General features: G+C 35.2%; 1 long non-coding RNA gene across 1 annotated transcript; it reads right to left on the bottom strand.

The window, feature by feature from the left end:
* Positions 1-451: 451 nt before the first annotated feature.
* Positions 452-16906, bottom strand: LOC136290525 (uncharacterized). The gene is made up of 3 exons (XR_010721176.1): positions 16857-16906; positions 16626-16689; positions 452-554 (listed from the first exon to the last, which is right to left on the bottom strand). It is a non-coding gene; the product is annotated as an uncharacterized lncRNA (long non-coding RNA).
* Positions 16907-17905: the final 999 nt, after the last annotated feature.

Here is a 17905-nt window from a genome sequence, read left to right as displayed (position 1 = left end):
TATTATTAATTAGGCTTAACTGTCATTATATCTGTTATTACACAGCCCAAATTAGCTAGACTGTTAAAACTTTAATTGTACTCACAATAAATTCGTAGCTCCATATATATGGTTTGCTCTCTTTTGGCCATAAGAAAACTTTCGGTATAACAAGATACTGATGAGCTCGGGTAATGAGGTATCAACAGCAGGTTTAAAGTCAGAGTAGTATCAGCTTTGTTTGTTGTATCCTTACTTTTAGCTTTGTAAATAATAATGAGTCTAACATTCTCATCAGAAAATTGATTAGAGTGTACAAAGTCCACTGGCAAAGCCTTTGATTAAGAACATTGATGATGCAGTACATTGATTAAAGAGCTCTTGATGGGGTTTATACTCGTCTATAGTTCAGCAAAGTTACTCTGGCCAAAAAGGTGATACTTATATTTTAAAACTGATTTTTTACCTGAGAGATCAAGGTCTTGGTTGGTATGAAGAAGATGTTGCCCTCAGAGCCAGCCGCAGACCTCAGATGCCAGTCTGGATATGCTGCAGGAAAAACACAACCTTTGTACCTGTAGAAGAAATTTCAGTAAAAGGCTCATTTTATTAAAAGGAGAGAGAACAAATGAGTGCACAGCTCATCCTCAGTGTCTCTACCTGTTACCATGGTTCTATCCAAGTGGCAAAAATCCATGACCACTCGTGGTGGAGCGGCCACACACCTCATCAGCTGAGCTCAGAAAAACCAGGGACAAACATGTTGAGTATGGTAAAAAAAGGGTAGAAGGGAAGAAAGACTTTTATAACCTTTCTGAAGAGTTTGAACACCATGCTTGTAAATAAAACTCTTGTACCACTTTTCAGCCAAATGCACCTATTAAGATTTTAATTAAAGCTGATGGAGCATGTACAGAAAAAGACGAAGTTGGGACTTCAAGAAACATTCAAAAATTTAAGTAGGCGTTTTAGACCAGATGGGAGACTGGGGAAGGCCAGTGCCAATAGACCTGGCAATCCAGCAGAAACAGGTGAAAGCTGATATTTGGCCTGCTTAGAAAACTTATTTCCCAAAGCAGGCTTTCTGTATGGGTGGGAAATCAAATCCAGCCATTACCAGACTTGTAAAATCTAGTGTAAGATGCCCCAAGCCTGAGCATGGATTTCCCCTGCACTGTACACTAAGTCTGGAAATGTTGTTTGTGATCTTTGTGTGCTATAAATTGTGTGATGTTTTACCCTGTCTTAGGCAGATAACTCACTTTCTTGAAATGGTTGGGGAATGGATCAAATAAACACTTTGTACAACAAATGCAGTTAGTTTGCTATTCACAAAGTATCCCTTAGTCCCCAATAAGGCCAAACAAGAAGAAAAGACTGATTTCAAACATGATCATGTAATTTTTGATGTCTGGAATCAGTTGCTCAGGGCTCTTTAAAGCAGTCACTTGTGTTTTACAGTAATGATTAATCAGAATATTTTAAAAGCTGATGGGTAATTCAGTATTTATAGGCTTAGTTTTTAGTCCCCATTTTACAGCTCCCTGTCATGGGATTGATTATTGCTCACTGTAGCTGACCAGTGGAAATTAGTGTTGCTGCAAATTTTCAGTCAGATAATCAGCAAAAATATCCAGGAAGAAAGTAAGTTCATACACTTGTTATTCATAACGAAATGAAAAATAATTATTTTTGTCTTGACTGATTGCTTATTTTATATGTATGCATATGCAAAATAGAGAATCAGACATAACATTGTGTCGTCTCTGCTACCCAAATTATTGTGAACTGGTTCCATATTTTTTATCCTATAGCATAATTAAAATCAGTATAATATTTTCCTTTATGTCTAGTCAACTATAATTTTCTATTTCTTTTTAATACATTTCTTCCTCAGACTTATGAAAGAACATAGGAGAACTATTTTTAATACTTCCCCAATTGTCTTTTCCTACCCTTTTACCTCAAAGTTTCATATGAATGTGATAGTTTCTTACCTCCCTCTTTTGTTGTTTATGAAATAACAATTTAAACATAGAATTTCTTTTGCTACCAACTGACATCATCAGATAAGAGAGTAAGTTTGGGCATGCTGAGGGCTTTTATGTGCTGAGATGCACAAAATTTTTTTAACTTTTTTAGTTCGTTTCTTTTAGATATATAGACTGTTCTATATCCACTTTCTATGAAAAGAAAACAACACTGCTATTTCCTAATAATGGATATCTGGGAAATACAGTAGCCCATAAGATCCCTGAGGGAAACAGAAGTAATTTTCTGTTCACTTAGAGCCTGGAGAGAAACAGTATTTTCTCATTTGTGGGAAAAAAAATTAACAGTGGTTTATGTACTTTCTAGGGTCTGCTGTTCAAAGTCAGAAATGGACATGCCAGAAGAACTGCAGTTTGGGCACAGATATAAAAGGTGTTTTCCTGAATTATTAATTCACATACCGATGAATTGTTGTGGTTTCAAAGTGCAAACAGTCATTACAAGAAATGACAGCAAAAAGCTAAAGACAATGAGGCAGTTTGCCAACATAGCAAAGTCAGACTAGAATGTGAAAACCTTATGCTGAAGGTTAATGTCACATGTTAATGAAATTTTTTTGAAGTTTATGACTAAAAAGTCCAGATGGTAAACCAACAGCTCAGGTGAAGGAATGAACCCACCTCACATCTTATAATAAGCCCAATGTCTGATTTAAAATGGGACCCAGATGAGATTTCATTTCCAGCACCCTCATAATTCTACATAATGAAAGATTTGATAATGTATAAAAGCGATTAAATGCAATGCTGATATCCTCAGAGTCATTTTTTTCTTATGATATTGAAAATATCTGTGGTGTATTATGTACGGTTTTGTAAATGGTATACATTTTTCATAGCTGCTTTCACTGGCAATTTTCTTCCTCTAATAGCTGTATAATTAAACAGTAATGGGATATTTAGGCTTATGTATATTCATGGGGAAGTAGTTATAACAAAAAAAAACCCTATACTTAACTATGACCCCCGCAAAATACACTTTTGTTTATGCACCAATTTTTATTTTTCATAGACTCTATTTCTTTCCTGCAGATAATAATATTGACAAGCAATATAGAATATGAACTTTCAAATCCACATGAGGTCTTTGTGGCTAAAGGTTTATTTTCCGAACAGTTTGTGTAAACTCTGGCTACAGCAATGCCTAGGGCTTGGACTTGTGTATTTTCAATGATCTTGATACACCTAGGGGGGCACATTGTTGTCTAGTCCAAATATAGAATGGAAAAACTCAGGGAGATTCGTTTGATGCTTCCTTTACTGGGCCTGAGGTGCAAAATTAGCTTCTTCAGTATCTTTTCCAGAAAAATGAATTTAAGATTGTATCCACTCAAAATTTGCACTGACCTCTCATGATAGTATTTTGTGGTCTACCCGCTCTTGAAATGTCCAGATCACTAGAAAATAGGATATTTCATGTTTACACTCCTTCCCCATGCTCTGTGGAGAGGCATGAGTTCCAGATGGGAGTTCATGGCCTCTTGGATTTTCTGATTTTAAAATACTAGGCTCATTGTATTCAGGAGAATTTTGTTATTGACTTCAAGACATCCATTGACTTCTGTGGTGCCAGCATTTAATCCTCTCTCTCTTTTTTTTGAATACTGTATTCGAATTTCTAGATGCAACCTCAAATTTGAAATGAATTTTTATATCATTAGTATGGATTTTCAGCAGGACAAACTAACAGTCTGAATAATTAATTTATTTTATTCTTTTGCTTCTGTCTTGTGCTAGGCTTATTATTATTATTATTATTATTATTATTATTATTATTATTATTATGGTTTTTTACTTTGAAATTACTGTTTCATAATACTTGTTCTTAGGGTTTTTTTCCTAGTGCATTCATTTTTCATGGATGTTGTTGGCTCGTGCTGCCTTAACATGACTGAAACTACAGCACTGATCTCCATGGGCACAACCCTTGTTACTTATTCTAACTTGACTCCCTTAAAGGAAAATTTTCTCAACCAGCAGAAGCAGAGATAGATCAAAGTTTACTACACCTTGGTCTGAGTTATTACTTGCTTGGGACTTTGTGTGAGGAACCTCACACTCCTCCTAGAACACCTCTGAAAAGAAATTTGTACGCACGACAGACTATGGTCATCAAAGATTAACTTGAGGTTGTAAATGTGAAAGGGTGTAAACATTTAGGTTCTGTAAATATGTCTTTATTGAGGTTAACAGGATGTTACTTCTTGAGTGTGTTTTCTAGAAATAAAGGTATATAATATTTGAAAGATGCAGTTCTGTGATACTTCTTGTCTGACTTGAAACTCACCCAAACAGACTGGAACTTTTCAGCTGAGGGAAAGGACATGAGATTTGGCAAAGATGTGAAATATGGATGATGGAGGCAAAAAGAACAACGTGACATATGACAAAGGCTTGAAGAAAGGGAATAAATAACAACTGAGCATGTTTTTTTCTGAAACAACAACAAAGGCGTGAAGTAAAACTTGGAGGTGGGCAGTGCAGATGTGAGAAGTTAGTCTTCATTCTACTTGTATTTAAAACTGTGGAACTTTCTGCTTTTTCTTATGAAGATTTACAGGCACTCAAAAATGCACTGGAATTTTTGTTTTAGAAACTCAGTCCTTTCAAATTTTTCAAAAAGAAATTACATTTCAGTTTAGCTCTGCATATGTGGATGGGATTATGGATGATCTCATGTTTTCAGAGGTTTGTAAAACCTACAAATATGCTGAGAAACATGAGTGAGTACATAAGGTGTTGCTTTGACTTGTTACTCTTTTCTGCCTTTTTTCTAGGCTGTGATTTTCAGATATAATAGATGAATGAAGATTCTGCTTACTTTGAGAAGACTTAACATATATTCTTCTTGAATAAAAATGATGACCCAGACTGCATAAGGATATATTGAGGTTGAATTCTTGTTCATGGGTTATATTGTGTTTTTTTTCTCTTGATGCTAGGCAGGTTGGCTAAGAAATTCTGGTCAAAACATTTTCTTAATGTTGGGTGAAAAAAAGAACAACAACATTGAGGTGGTATTTGTACATCTAGTATTTTTAAAATGTGAGACTTCATATTTATTGCCTTAATCACAATAAAAACTAGATTATTCTGGTCCTCATATTTCTCCCTGGTGTTCCACAAGACTTGTACTGAGCCTGGGATATGACTTTTGCTTCTCCAGCCAGAGGCCCTCAGGCTGACTGCTGTTGTCATGCATTATAGACGTCTGGCTGCCATGAGAAATCATTTCCATGGACTTAGAGGTGAGACTGTGGTAAATTTTGGGATAGATAATTCAGTGAGAACCTTGTCTAGAAGAAGGATTTTGTGAAGTACCTGCATTGCAACTCCTTCATCTTATCTTGGTGGATTTTGAACAGAGAGAGTTGGATATCAGCTGAGATTCGTCCAAAGATTTATATTTCCTGTGGATGTTTTTTTAACTGGAAAATTGGCTAAAGGAAAGCCAATTCCAATAAGGTGAAGGTAATCCTGAGATCACAGATAGTCCTGTTTCTGGATTTATAAAACTGTCCTTTTAAACATAGGGATTTCTCACACACACTATTATTCCCCAAAACACTAATGAAAGTCACAATAGCATCACATTCCACTGCATTTAATTCAGTCAAGTACAGCTGAGAGACAGAAATTGTTATTGGCTCCTTTAGCCAACTTTCTGCTACCGTGAGGTGATTCTTTTTTTCCCTCTCTCTGATTCCTAATATCAGGACCTTAAGAACATGAGGTTTATTTAAGGTGAATGCAATATCAGGAGCCCAGAAAACCAAACCAATATGTGAAATCAAATGTGATAAATTGCAATGAAAAGGCTGTGGTAGCAGTCTCTAACTCAGTAAAATTGGATTCTTAGGAAATAAAATACAAATTAAGTTCTATCTATTGTACAGACCTAAAAAACTAAAAGATAGGATCAGGGTAGAAAAATGTATGTTTACAAAAAGCAATGCAGATGAGCTAATTTGGAATAAAGAGTAAAATGGTCCCTGTAAAGTGCACTATGACATATTTAAGTAATTACAATATGGAAAGATGTGTGCATTTCTGTATATAATTATCTCTATGAGTTTGGCTGTATGGTTCAGAACAAAAATTTTCAATAGTAATTTTTAATTAAGCCCAGAATTACTGACACCATTTTATGCTGTTCGTTTTCCTTTACTTTGAAAGAATTCTTCAAAACAGATATTTTAAACTAATGCTTATTTAGTCAAAAAGTAATAACTTATAGGAATGCCAGTCAAACAATAGTAAAAAAGGCACCAATTTTCACAGAGACAATATTCATGATTTTTTCTCTAACTGTAATTTAAACTGACTGCTCTGTGTGGATAAAATGATGTGCCTATTTATGGAGAAATGACTCTTGACCTTAACAGCATGGTGGTAAAAATTATCCTATATATCTGGGGATTATTTTCATGGCTTTTTTAATCAAAGGGGTAATGATATAACAACATATATATTGCAATCAAATGGTTCATATTCCCGTCAGTGAGATGTACCTACAACTGGACAAGTGTGAAAAAGTCTTTCCATGTGTGTTTTGGGTTTACATTTCATTACAAACTTAACTGTATTTTGTTATCCATTAACATCTTTCTGTACAGATCTGCAAAAGATTTTCTAAAATATGACGGTGGGGGTTGTGAATATAGGTGCAGGAAAAAAATAAGTTTTCCAATCAGGAAAAAAAGTACTTTGAGAATACTTAATTCTCAAAAAGTGCTCAAAGGATTTGCAAATGTGGGGAAACGGTGCAACACAATGAATAATGATTTTCTGGTTCTTCATTTTTGTTCTACTGGAAGCCTAAAGTGTGGATATTTTGGATTTGTTCTTCCTGAGGGTTGAGTGATTGAGGTCTTTTGTATCAGCTCCACATTTTAACAGACACTACAAAAGCAGAGGAAACAACTTCTCTTATAACACCTCTCTTCCACAAACTAAATTCAGCATCTTCTGTTGGGAAATGTGGTGACAGTTCAAAATAATAATTCGTCAGTGCCAGAAGTTACCATCAAATAGAAAGTAAAGACTATTTTAAGCTGGGATTTTAGTAACCATCTGAGCAGCTTCACTTCTGGTTGTGCAGACAATGTTACACCAAACATCTCTGCTTTCAACATTTTGATCAAGTATTTTTTCAGCCCAGCTAAGTTTTACTTTTATTCCAATATTAAAAACAAGCAAAGAGCTCAGGGAGAAAAATGTTTCCACAGACTTTACAATCAGAATAGCAATATGTACAGATGTTTCCCTTTCAAAATAATTTGCAGTTGGAGAGCTAATGAAGAAGTCTGCTATTGATATAAATTGTAGGTGGATGCGGTTGTATCAGAATTGTTATTATAAGAAGCCAGAAACAGAAATTATTGAAGCCCAGAAAAAGACAAAAAAAATGGTGTTCTGAAGAAAAACATTTCATCCTTAAAAAATAATAAAGAATCCAATGTCCTTGGTTTTGTTCTCTCAACTTTGTAGCAAACTTTTTTGTGTGTGTATCTGTGTAAAGCTGCACACTTGTACAATTGAGAATATAAATAGATCTTCACATTTGTATACATTTACACACAAACACATGCATATTGTGTGTTCAATTCCCTTCTTTATAATAGTCTTCTTTCTTTACATACTCTTTTTTTTTTTTTTTTTTTTTTTTTTTTTTTTTTTTTTTTCTATTTGAGATATTCCAGTTATGGACTCAGATTTTTTTTTTCCTGAAAATTCTTAATGGAAAAATCTAAAGTCATCATAAACCTTATACTCTATGAGATAATCAGGCATCCCAACAGTGGTTGGGATCACTGCTGAGGACAAATTCAATGTTGTGTGCTATTGCTGGTGTGGAAATAGATGAACCCAATAATTCTATGCTCAAAAAAATGCTCTTTTTTTCCTGGGAGCCCCATTTCCAATTCTCCACATTGGCTTCTGAAAGGTCAATAACTTACAAGATAATATGCTGAGCTTTTGTTGGTTGGTTTGTTGTTTTTTTTTTTTGGCAGGGTGTCATTTTTTGGCGGTTTTTTTTTGGTATTTGTGGGGTTGTTGTTGTTGTTTTGTTTTGTTTTTTTGGTTGGTTGGGGTTTTGGGGGTTTTTTTTGTATGATTCTGAAGATTTATCATAATTCAGCAATTTACTTCAAAATTTAAGAAGTTTATGGAGAAGAAGAGTAACCTTTAACCCGGAAGTGCTAGACGAGAACACAACTCACACAGTGACATCATGATACAAATCAGATTTTTAAAGAAGGGCATGAGGTTCACACAGTGTTAAAGCTAACCACTAACCCCTGAGGAATTTTTTCAGTGAACTAGTGAAAATATAGATCAATTGTTCACTATTACTTTCATGTTGTGGAGATTCACACCAAGTTGTCCATAGTGCTGTAAAACCAGCACAGTACATCAAATGTGAGTTCTCCACGTCATGTAGATAAGGGCATCATCAGTCTGGATCTGAGAGGTAACAAAATGCCACGAGTGATAGATCACTTCAGCTATTTCAGCACTGCTAAGAACACGAAAAAACGAGCAGTGGGAGATCTGAAGGTTGGATAATGCACTGAAATGAACAACCAGAGCGGCAGTAAGGAGTTCACAGCAGTGAAAAATTTCTTCTTGTGCTGAAGAAATCCAAGTCACTGGCACCAGATGAGCTCTCAGAGATTCCCTGCTCTGTCCCAGACACCGCCTTGGGGTGGCACTGGGGACAAGTCCCTTTTCCAATGTCACCTCATATCAATAACATTGAGGCATGGATGACTTTCCTTCTGAAACCGCCCACAAAAAGGTCAGTAACACCCAATTCCACTGAAATCAAGACATATCAGATATTGTTGAATTCTCTTGACATATATTTACTTAAGGGAAAGAAAGGAAGAGCAGTCTGAGAAAGTTTAAAAACCCGACCATACCTGTACATGCTATGTTTTCAAATTTTGATAAAATGGTTGAATTTGTTTGGTTGGTTTTTTTTTAAGAATGTGAAACAATTATTAATTTTTTTGTGTCAATATGTTTTCTCTGTGCTTTTGCTTTTCTGTTTTTAACTCCTTTAGAATCAGGACAGGGCCTTTGTGTTTTCATAGCTACTCTCACATTACTATTGTTAAAAACATTTTTACTTGGAAATTTACCTATCACCACCAGCTGAAAGTAGACATAATTTATTTTTTAGGGTTTTTACAATAATGGAATAAAAAGGCTTATATTTTGTGGAATTACATTATTTTGTGATTTTCCAGGACTTTTTCAGACATCTTTTCTTTTTCATTTATTCCTTTTTCTAACTTTTCAGTTAATTCTCCATTTAACTTATGAAGGTAATTCTATACTTCTTATGGCATTTTTATTGCCTGTGCTGTAGATGGAGGCCTTCAACTTGCTGACTGGGGCATTGGGTATGACTGAAAAGTGCACTTTCAGGACTGATAGGCATTTCTACCTACATTATTTTTCATAAATCAAAATTTCTTCAGCAGACATTGAACAAAATTGTTCTTCTAAAGATAATTTCATGCAGCATTTTCTTTACAGATAAGATGAACCAGGGAAGAGATAAATCAAGAAATGTAGTTAGGGCTGGAGATAATGAAATCCGGTTATCTAAAGCCTAACTCCTAATCACCCTTAAAAATTAGTGGATTATTCTGAATGACCCTACAAGAAGCAGGAAACAAAAAGAAGTCTATAGTGTGTCACCAAAATTCCATTACACGATGAGTCAGAAAAAAAAATTAAATTAGGGTAGCTCAACTTTGAAAATGTTGAACACCTGTGATTTAAAAGAAATGAATTAGTATTAAAGTTTTTAAACAATCTTAACTCTTTCCCATAATGGTAGAATCCAGATGTACATGTATTATTGTGAATTTATTGAAAATGCCTCTCCTCTTGACAACATGAATAAATGAATATTTCTTTTCAGAATTGGCATTTGTGCCACTGCATGGTGACTTTGCACTTCTTTGTATTTACTTCCAGCAACAGTGGGACTCTAAAATAGTTTCATAATTTAATGTGCCTTTTCGTATTAAAAAAATAAAAAGGTGTGCTTCAGATTTTTTTCTTATTAACTTATATGAGATTATTAAGCTGGAAGTACCTAACGACAAAACTGTAGAACTGTCTCTAAGGAACTGGGATAAACACAGAATGGGACAAAAATCAGAACAGATTTATCTGGCAAGCTGAATTCTCAAAGAGTTAATACCCTGAAAGAGTTGTGTGGTATCAGAGCTATTTTAAAACCATCAAGGTCCTGCTTTTATTTTTAAATACTGATATTTAGTATTTGGAGAGAGAAATACACAAACTGAGCACTGCTGGAAATCGGTTTAATTGTAGTGAAAATTCATTCCGACCATCCAGAATTATGTATTTTTTTATTATTTATTATGTATGTTTTATTGGTCCTGACAATGCTGCAATTTCTAGATTACTGAGAAAGGCTAGATAAAAAAAAAAATAAGAAAGCAACTTTTAAAATCTACTCGAAGACAAACTGTTTAAAATGCCACATGATGATGTTTTATTTCCTGGTTGCAGACTTCCAGCTCCCTTTGACATCAGTGAATGTTGCAGAGGGGCTCAGAGACAGCCCTGTGCAGCCCAAAACTCTGGAGGTGTGATAAAACCAAGAGATGTGTAAGGGAAAGCTGTGCTAAGAGCTTCACAGTCAATTAATTAATCATCAACTGGAAAAGAGTCAAGTGTCTGGGGACTGGAAGATAAATGGGGTCTAAAACTCAAGAGATTTCCATCTAATCTCTGGCAAGTCCAACCTTGAGTGCTCCTGGTGCAAAGATAACATCGTGTTCATAGGCTTTTGGTGGGAAATGTTTTGTTTGAGCAAGAGAAAGTCTGTCAATGTAAAATAGTGAAAGTAAAGACCTACTAAAGACTGCTAGACTATTCCCCTGCTCTTGTAGGCTTGCTCCGGGCACTCTTAATTCTCTGGATTTATCCTTTCCTTAGAGATGAGAGGATTGTTTTTTCAGGCAGACCATTTGAGAACTGAAGCTAATCCAATTTAAATAGTCATGAAAATTTAAAGTAACCATTAAATAAGCCAAGGTGGTGCTCCATGATCTTTTGTACCTTTGTGATCTCTCTCATTTCACACTCCTGTATTCTGAGTTCCACAGGTCAGAATAATTCTCATGTTAACAGCTCTGTCTCCCTGTCCATAACACATGTTTTGTACAAGCTTGATGTCTTCAGAAAGGTGATTTTCTCCAGTGGGAATCCTAAATTAGGTTTCCAAAGAAACTTATTTAGGGTTCTGGGGTTCTCCCTCTTTTCCTATTAACTGTAGATAATATTTCACCTATAATTAGAAGCTTTGTTTTGGAAATCTAAGGTTTGGTGAGCTAGTCAATGGTTTTAATCGATAAGGTGTATAATTTTTTGTTTTTAAGAGCATATCCATACACATAGATAAAATAATCCCTACATTCCCAGTGCCTAGAAATTGTTGTCCTAATTTTGTAAACAAGTACAAAATTTGTAAGAAGTCTTGAGAAATTAGATAAAAATTTGCTGCCCTGAAGGAGTGAGAGGTACATAAAACTTGTATATGATATTTAGCTCAAACCCTTTGTGGCAGGAGTCTTCTTGGCTTGTTTGAGAACCTGCATTGCAGAGGTCCCGCTGTGAGCTCTCTGCCCACATCCCTGCTATATCAATGCAACTGACCAAACCCAATTAGCTAAGACTGTGTCAGATTAATCCTTTCCTTCACTGAACTAAGTTTAAGTTTTTAATACTCCCCTGGAGCTGTCTTTTCATATGGAAAATAAGGGAGCTTCTGCCCTGCATAGGTGCTTGGGAGCAGAGCTAAAAGTCCTTCTGCACTGTTTGTGCCAACAGGAGCCACATCGTGGGACCATGGGGAGTCTAACCCTTCAAAACTTTTCAGAAAAGAAAACAAATCTAATTTTCACTTCCAGCATCCTAAGAATTGCTACAATAAAGGTTCTTCCTAATCCAATCTCCTGACAGCACGTTGCAGAATAGAGTTGAAATATAAGCATGAAATATAAGCAATCAGGATATACAGAGTGACTGATTCAAACTGACGTGCCTTTGCCTTCCTTACAAATAAACAGATCCATTCTATTTGTTTCAGTTTGGGGCAGAAGTTTGAGCTCTCAAAAATCCCCACAGGACAGAAAGTTCAATTTTGTTTCTGATGTAATCCTGTCCTGAATTCTATTAGAGCCTCCTGAAGAGAATCCTTTTAATTGACTCCTTTTTGACAAGTCGTATAGTTTTAAATTAACATAATGCTCTCATGATGCTCATTAAATAGGAGATGTGATGGTAAAGTAGATGCAGCTAATTAGTAATGAATAAATTATTTATGGCTTCTTAAAAAGATGAGTGACCTGTAAGTTAACATTGTTGGAGAATTATTTTTTAATTGGATGTGATCTTACTGCTCTTCACACTTCACCTCAAAGTTTTAAGCAGCCATTTCTTAATTTAAAGATATGAAAGTTCACCTGCCAGAAGTGGTGGAACAGGGCAAGATAAGGGTACACTCTTGTGAACTGTCTGTGCTGGGATCATTGGAAGCTCTTAGAGTTCTGCAATAAATAATTTGCAGAATGAAATCCAAACCCACCAAATCAGCAAATAAATTAATTGCATGTTCAACCTTAAGTCTGGGGCACATTTACAAACATAATTAAATGCTGAGGTACTTAAATCTCTTTCTCTCCCCCTGGCAAGCAAAGAATTGAGACAAAGAAAAGAGACAGGCTACAGCTTTTTCCTATTCCAGCATCCTGCTTGCCAACAGGATACAACAGGATTGAAAATGGAATAGTCATTATGTAGACAGATTTTTCTCTGGGGACATTGTCTTTGCAGTCAGCAGTTTATGGACTTTCAGTTTATGCATCTGATTGTGTTTAACACTCAAAAGGATAGACCAATTTTACATGAATTTGCAGAATCCTTTTCTAATCCATTTAAACTTTTCTGGGATCTTCCTGGCCATTTCCTACTTGTTTCTAAGTATCTTGTTCCTACAATTTGAACTAAAAATCCCCTGAATATTTGTTTAACAATACATACATCCTCCATGAAATGATGGGAATATACTTTGCTTTCCTGTGTAGTGATTAAAGATGTCTAAAGAACAAAAGTGATTTTTACTCCCTGCTGCAGCCCTACAGCATTTTTACTTCTTCTTCATTTTCAAAAGTTATGCTGAAAATTTATACTACATTTTTAATAATTTACAGCAAGTTCTACATCCTGTTTAACACGATTATACTATGTTAGAAAGAACATTGAGTATGTTCGACATTCACCTCAAATTTTTTTCACAGAATCACAGAATGTTTGAGATGGAATCTTAAAGATCATTGTGTTCCAACCCCCTGCCATGGGCAGGGACACTTTTCATTAGACCAGGTTGCTCAAAGCCCCTTCCAGCCTGGCCTTGAACACATTTCCAGGGATGGACCCTCCCTGGAACAGACACATATTTTTTACTTACACACACACACATATATATATATTATGTTTTTCTAGTGCTGCTTAACAAATTTAATAATTTTATTACTTCATCTGATTATGCCAACAAGATTATGACACCAAATATAAGGAGACAATTTCATTCAAATATACTTGAGCTTTTTTTAATGATTCATACTTTCTGAGGCACGGGAAAATATTGTCATTGTTTTAAATTTAGTTAAAAATCAGTATATAGACTTCCTGCATAGCAAATACAACATAAGGATCATGTTTTTCTCAATAACTCCAATGTCTTAATCAAATCAGTTCGGAATCAGGAAAAAGACCATACTGCACGTATGTTTATTTTTGATTTGAATTAAATTATTGTTGCTATTAATATTTTAGACATGTCATAAATATTCCAGGAAGTAAGTTTTCTTTATGCTTATACACTCTGCAGCTGATGCATGCATAATTCAATGAGAAAAAAGTATAGATACTCAGGTATTTATTAGAACCACATAGTAGGAAAATGTCCATGTGCAATTCTGTGAAGATTACTCTATATGAAATTTATCTTTTCTCCCTTACTCATTTTCCTTACTTGATTTAATAATTAAAGCTAATGGGAAAAAAAGTCTTTTGTAAATCTGAGCTTTGAAATATTTATTAGAATGGAAACAAAGCACGCCAAGACATAAATAAGTGAAATTGAGAGATGAGATTAGTTGCTGGAGTCACATTTGCAGAGTTCCTAAAAGAAGGAATCTTTCCTCCTCCAATACATGGTGTTTTCACTAGAACCTGTTCCCTTCCTTATGGAATATCTCATATATTAGACTTTTTTCCCTTCTTAAAACAAAACAAAAAAAATTTGCAATTGATCCAGGGTTAATCACAGGGAGAACTTCTGGCTGCTTGTGAAGCCAAATCTGCACCCACTTTTGAGGCCATGGCTTTGGCAGCCAGCTGTTCAAACAACGTTTTTTTGCTTTTTCTTCCAGAATGTTTCAGAACTTAAAATATTTCCAGAATAATCAATGCTTTAGCCTTCATAAAAACATAAATTAAAAATGTTCCTGGTCTTTCAAGTTTACCTTTCTATCCATTATGACTGTGTGTTTTTCTCCCATTTTCTTTTGTTGTTCTTGTTGTCTCAATCTAAATAAAATTATTGCAACATCTGGCTTGTGGTATGGCTCTGATCTTTCCAGATGCGCTGTATTCCTAGGGATTAACTGTTTTCTAGGGATTAACTCTTTTCTTAGCCTGATTATCCTTTTAAGAGGCATGAAAGGAGACCCATCAAGCCAACTCTTCTAGAAATTCTCTTTTGTTCTATGTGCATCTAAACATTTATGTGGTAAATATAACACTGGGCTTGAAAACAGATGTCAGCTTTCTGCCTGACATCCTTTTGTTAAATGCCACCACTTAAACCATCTCCGCCTGTCCTTCCCATCTTTCCCTGTGTTCTTTACATCCCTTACAGGGAAAAAGACTTTTAAATGTTATCACCCTGACCTTGATCATATTTTCTCTGATCTTTTTAAGTGGGATGTCAACTTTTCCCTAGTGACCTGACTTAGCATCAGAAAAGATTTTTTTCTCATTTAGTATCTTTTCTATGCCAAATGGCAGGTGATTTCCATCCAAACTCTAGTTAAGTGCACAAGTGCTGTACTGGAAATACAGCAGGCTCCAAATGAGTGGTTGTGTGCATCTGAGTGCCTAAAAATACTAAAGGGACTTGCCTAATGATATCCTTTAAGAAAGGGAAACCTTCCAATTTCCAGTTTTTCAACTGGCAATTTGTTGCAGACTGACCATTGAGGAACACACAAGAAGTGAACACAGTTATCAGCTTCCAGGAACATGAACACTTTCTCTAAGATTTATTTGAATCTGTGTTGCACACCAGCCTTGGTTTGAATGCAGAAATAGACATTTTAAAAAGACCTTTTTGGCAGAATAATTTTGGTTAGAAAGTAGGTAAAGAGGAAAGGCTTGGGTAAAGAAAAAGCAAAGAAATCTCCTCAGATAAACCCACCCATAACTGCAGGAAAGATTATTCAGCCACGTTCATTCTCTTTCCTTAAGATTATACCATATTTTCTTTGGAAAATAGAATAATATACCTTTCTTTTATATTGTTTTGAACCCATATTAAAGCAGTACTGCTTTTTAACTCACTTGGAACTTTATCCTGAGCCAATTAAACTTGACTCTAAGTCAATTAAAAAGTGTGCCACACTTCTCATGTGACTGGAAAAAAAAGTTGTATTTCTCATCATGTGCTGGACCTGTCCTCTACAGAAAGTGTGATGACTCGCGTCTCCAGATCTAATGTGTAAAATGCATTTTGATCCCCAAATCTGAGGTGAGAACAAACCTGAAAACATTTGAATCACAAACCACATCTTGCCTTTCCTGTGACACCACATTACTTCACAATGTCAACACTCTTCTAAAATAAATTGTTACTTCAGTCCAAGTCAAGAAGTTTTCCTCCTGTGTATTTTTTTACCACTTAATAACTAATTTCACTCTATAAACAAGGCCGTAACACATCCTGGTTTCCATCCAAAAGGTATTCAGAATTTTGCAATATATTGAAATATACAAATTCCTTATAGACAGAATATTGTTCTATTAACTCACTTCTAAATCCCATTTTTTTGGTAAAATGTATGAAAATAGTACAGAATATGCCAAGTACAAGTAAGAAAAAAAATAAAAAACTGCTGCCTGTACATAAAGAAATTAATGTTTTCCTCTTTCTTCTTTTCCATGGATTTTACAATGAATTCTCTCATGGATTTTATGATGACTGCCCTTGGACATAAATCAGCTCACCCAAGCTATTTTTGCATCGATATTTACAGTGATTTTCTTTCTCTATTTCCTTCACACTGTACTAATATTTTCCCATCACATGCATGGCTAAAATAGGAGCATAGGATCTCATTGCACTTTCTATTTCTCATTGTCTTTTAACCAAGTATGCCCCTCTAGCGACACAAAGTGAATCTAGTAATTTTCTGAATTGATTGCTCGCTGCCTTGTACCTTCAGGGACATTTACAGCAAAGTAACTTGAGACTAAACTTACCGGAGCTGTAGGGCAGTCTTACATCTTTTTGTGTTTTCTAGCTCACTGCCTGAAGTTCAGAGTGCTGGGGAAAAAAAAAATAAGAAACAAAAAAATATTATTTTCCCATTACACATTTTTATCTCAGCTGTGTATTCACTGCAAATCCTAACATTGATTGTAACATCTTTCTTCATTCCCATCCAATGGGAAGCTTAATCATCTGCAGAATGAGACATTTCTGTTTCTTACAAGTTCTGCTTTTTCTCAGAAGCACAAAGGTCTTCTATTCAAAGTTCTTCTTCTATGTTTCTAATAAAGATCTAAATTCATGAGTGTTTTTCCTCGTATAATTTTCTTCAGATAGACAGAGCATGTCTAAAACCTGTCAACTTCCTACAGAGAATTTATCTTTAACAGTGCAAAGTTTAGGATTAACTTCTGGAAAGAGTCTTCTGGAATGTGAAAGCAGAGTCTTTGCTCAAAGTTTTCTCAGTAAAACTTTTCCCTGCAGCCCAGCAGGATCTTTCATCCAGTGGATGTGTTTGTAAAGAAGTCTCTGGGAAGGAAAAGCAGGAAAGCACATTCCTCAGCCCAATGGATATTTGGATGTGAGGCAGGGAGTGCATTGTCAACTGCACACCCAGGGTTCAATATCATCTGACATGAGTATCTTTAGAGGATATTACAATATCTCAGTTAATTTACCAAAAGTATCAGTTGCTGTAGAAGAAGAGAAAGGTATTATAGAGAAAAGTCAGCACACAACTGCATAGGGTTTGACACTTCTGGAGTGTGCCCTGTCACAGAGAAATCTGGGATTTCCTTTTCTGAGGACATTTTAAATTGAAACAACCTTTGAACACCTCCTGATAAGGGGAAATTGCGTTAGAACTACCACTGGCAACACCAAACTGGCTCTAGATGCAACTTTAAACACTTTTACTTCAGACTCAAAATCTCATGAGGTATGGAGATTAACAGCAGTAAATAACCACAGCTGATGATCATCAGTAAGGGTGAAATCTGGGATTTTGAACATTAAATGCTGATAAAAAGGGTTCTCTGCATGACAAATACTAAAATACATTGCACTTATTTAGCAAGCTAATTGGAAACTTAGAAGCCTTTGGTGCTGCCTCATGAAACGTTACCTGTAAATTAAACCTGATGTGAAGGCATCCCTCAACCTGCAGTTTTTCAAAGTTAGGTTCTTTTCAAAAAACATTTTAAAATAATCTTTTTTATTTAGGATTTTTATTCTGACTTTTTGAACTCATAGGAGATTCATAGATAGAAAT

This window comes from Chamaea fasciata, unplaced genomic scaffold, assembly GCF_029207755.1.
Source record: "Chamaea fasciata isolate MVZ Bird 193981 ecotype frontalis unplaced genomic scaffold, bChaFas1.0.hap1 SCAF_6, whole genome shotgun sequence".
Classification (NCBI taxonomy): Eukaryota; Metazoa; Chordata; class Aves; order Passeriformes; family Sylviidae; genus Chamaea; species Chamaea fasciata.
This window is presented reverse-complemented; position numbering and strand designations above follow the sequence as displayed.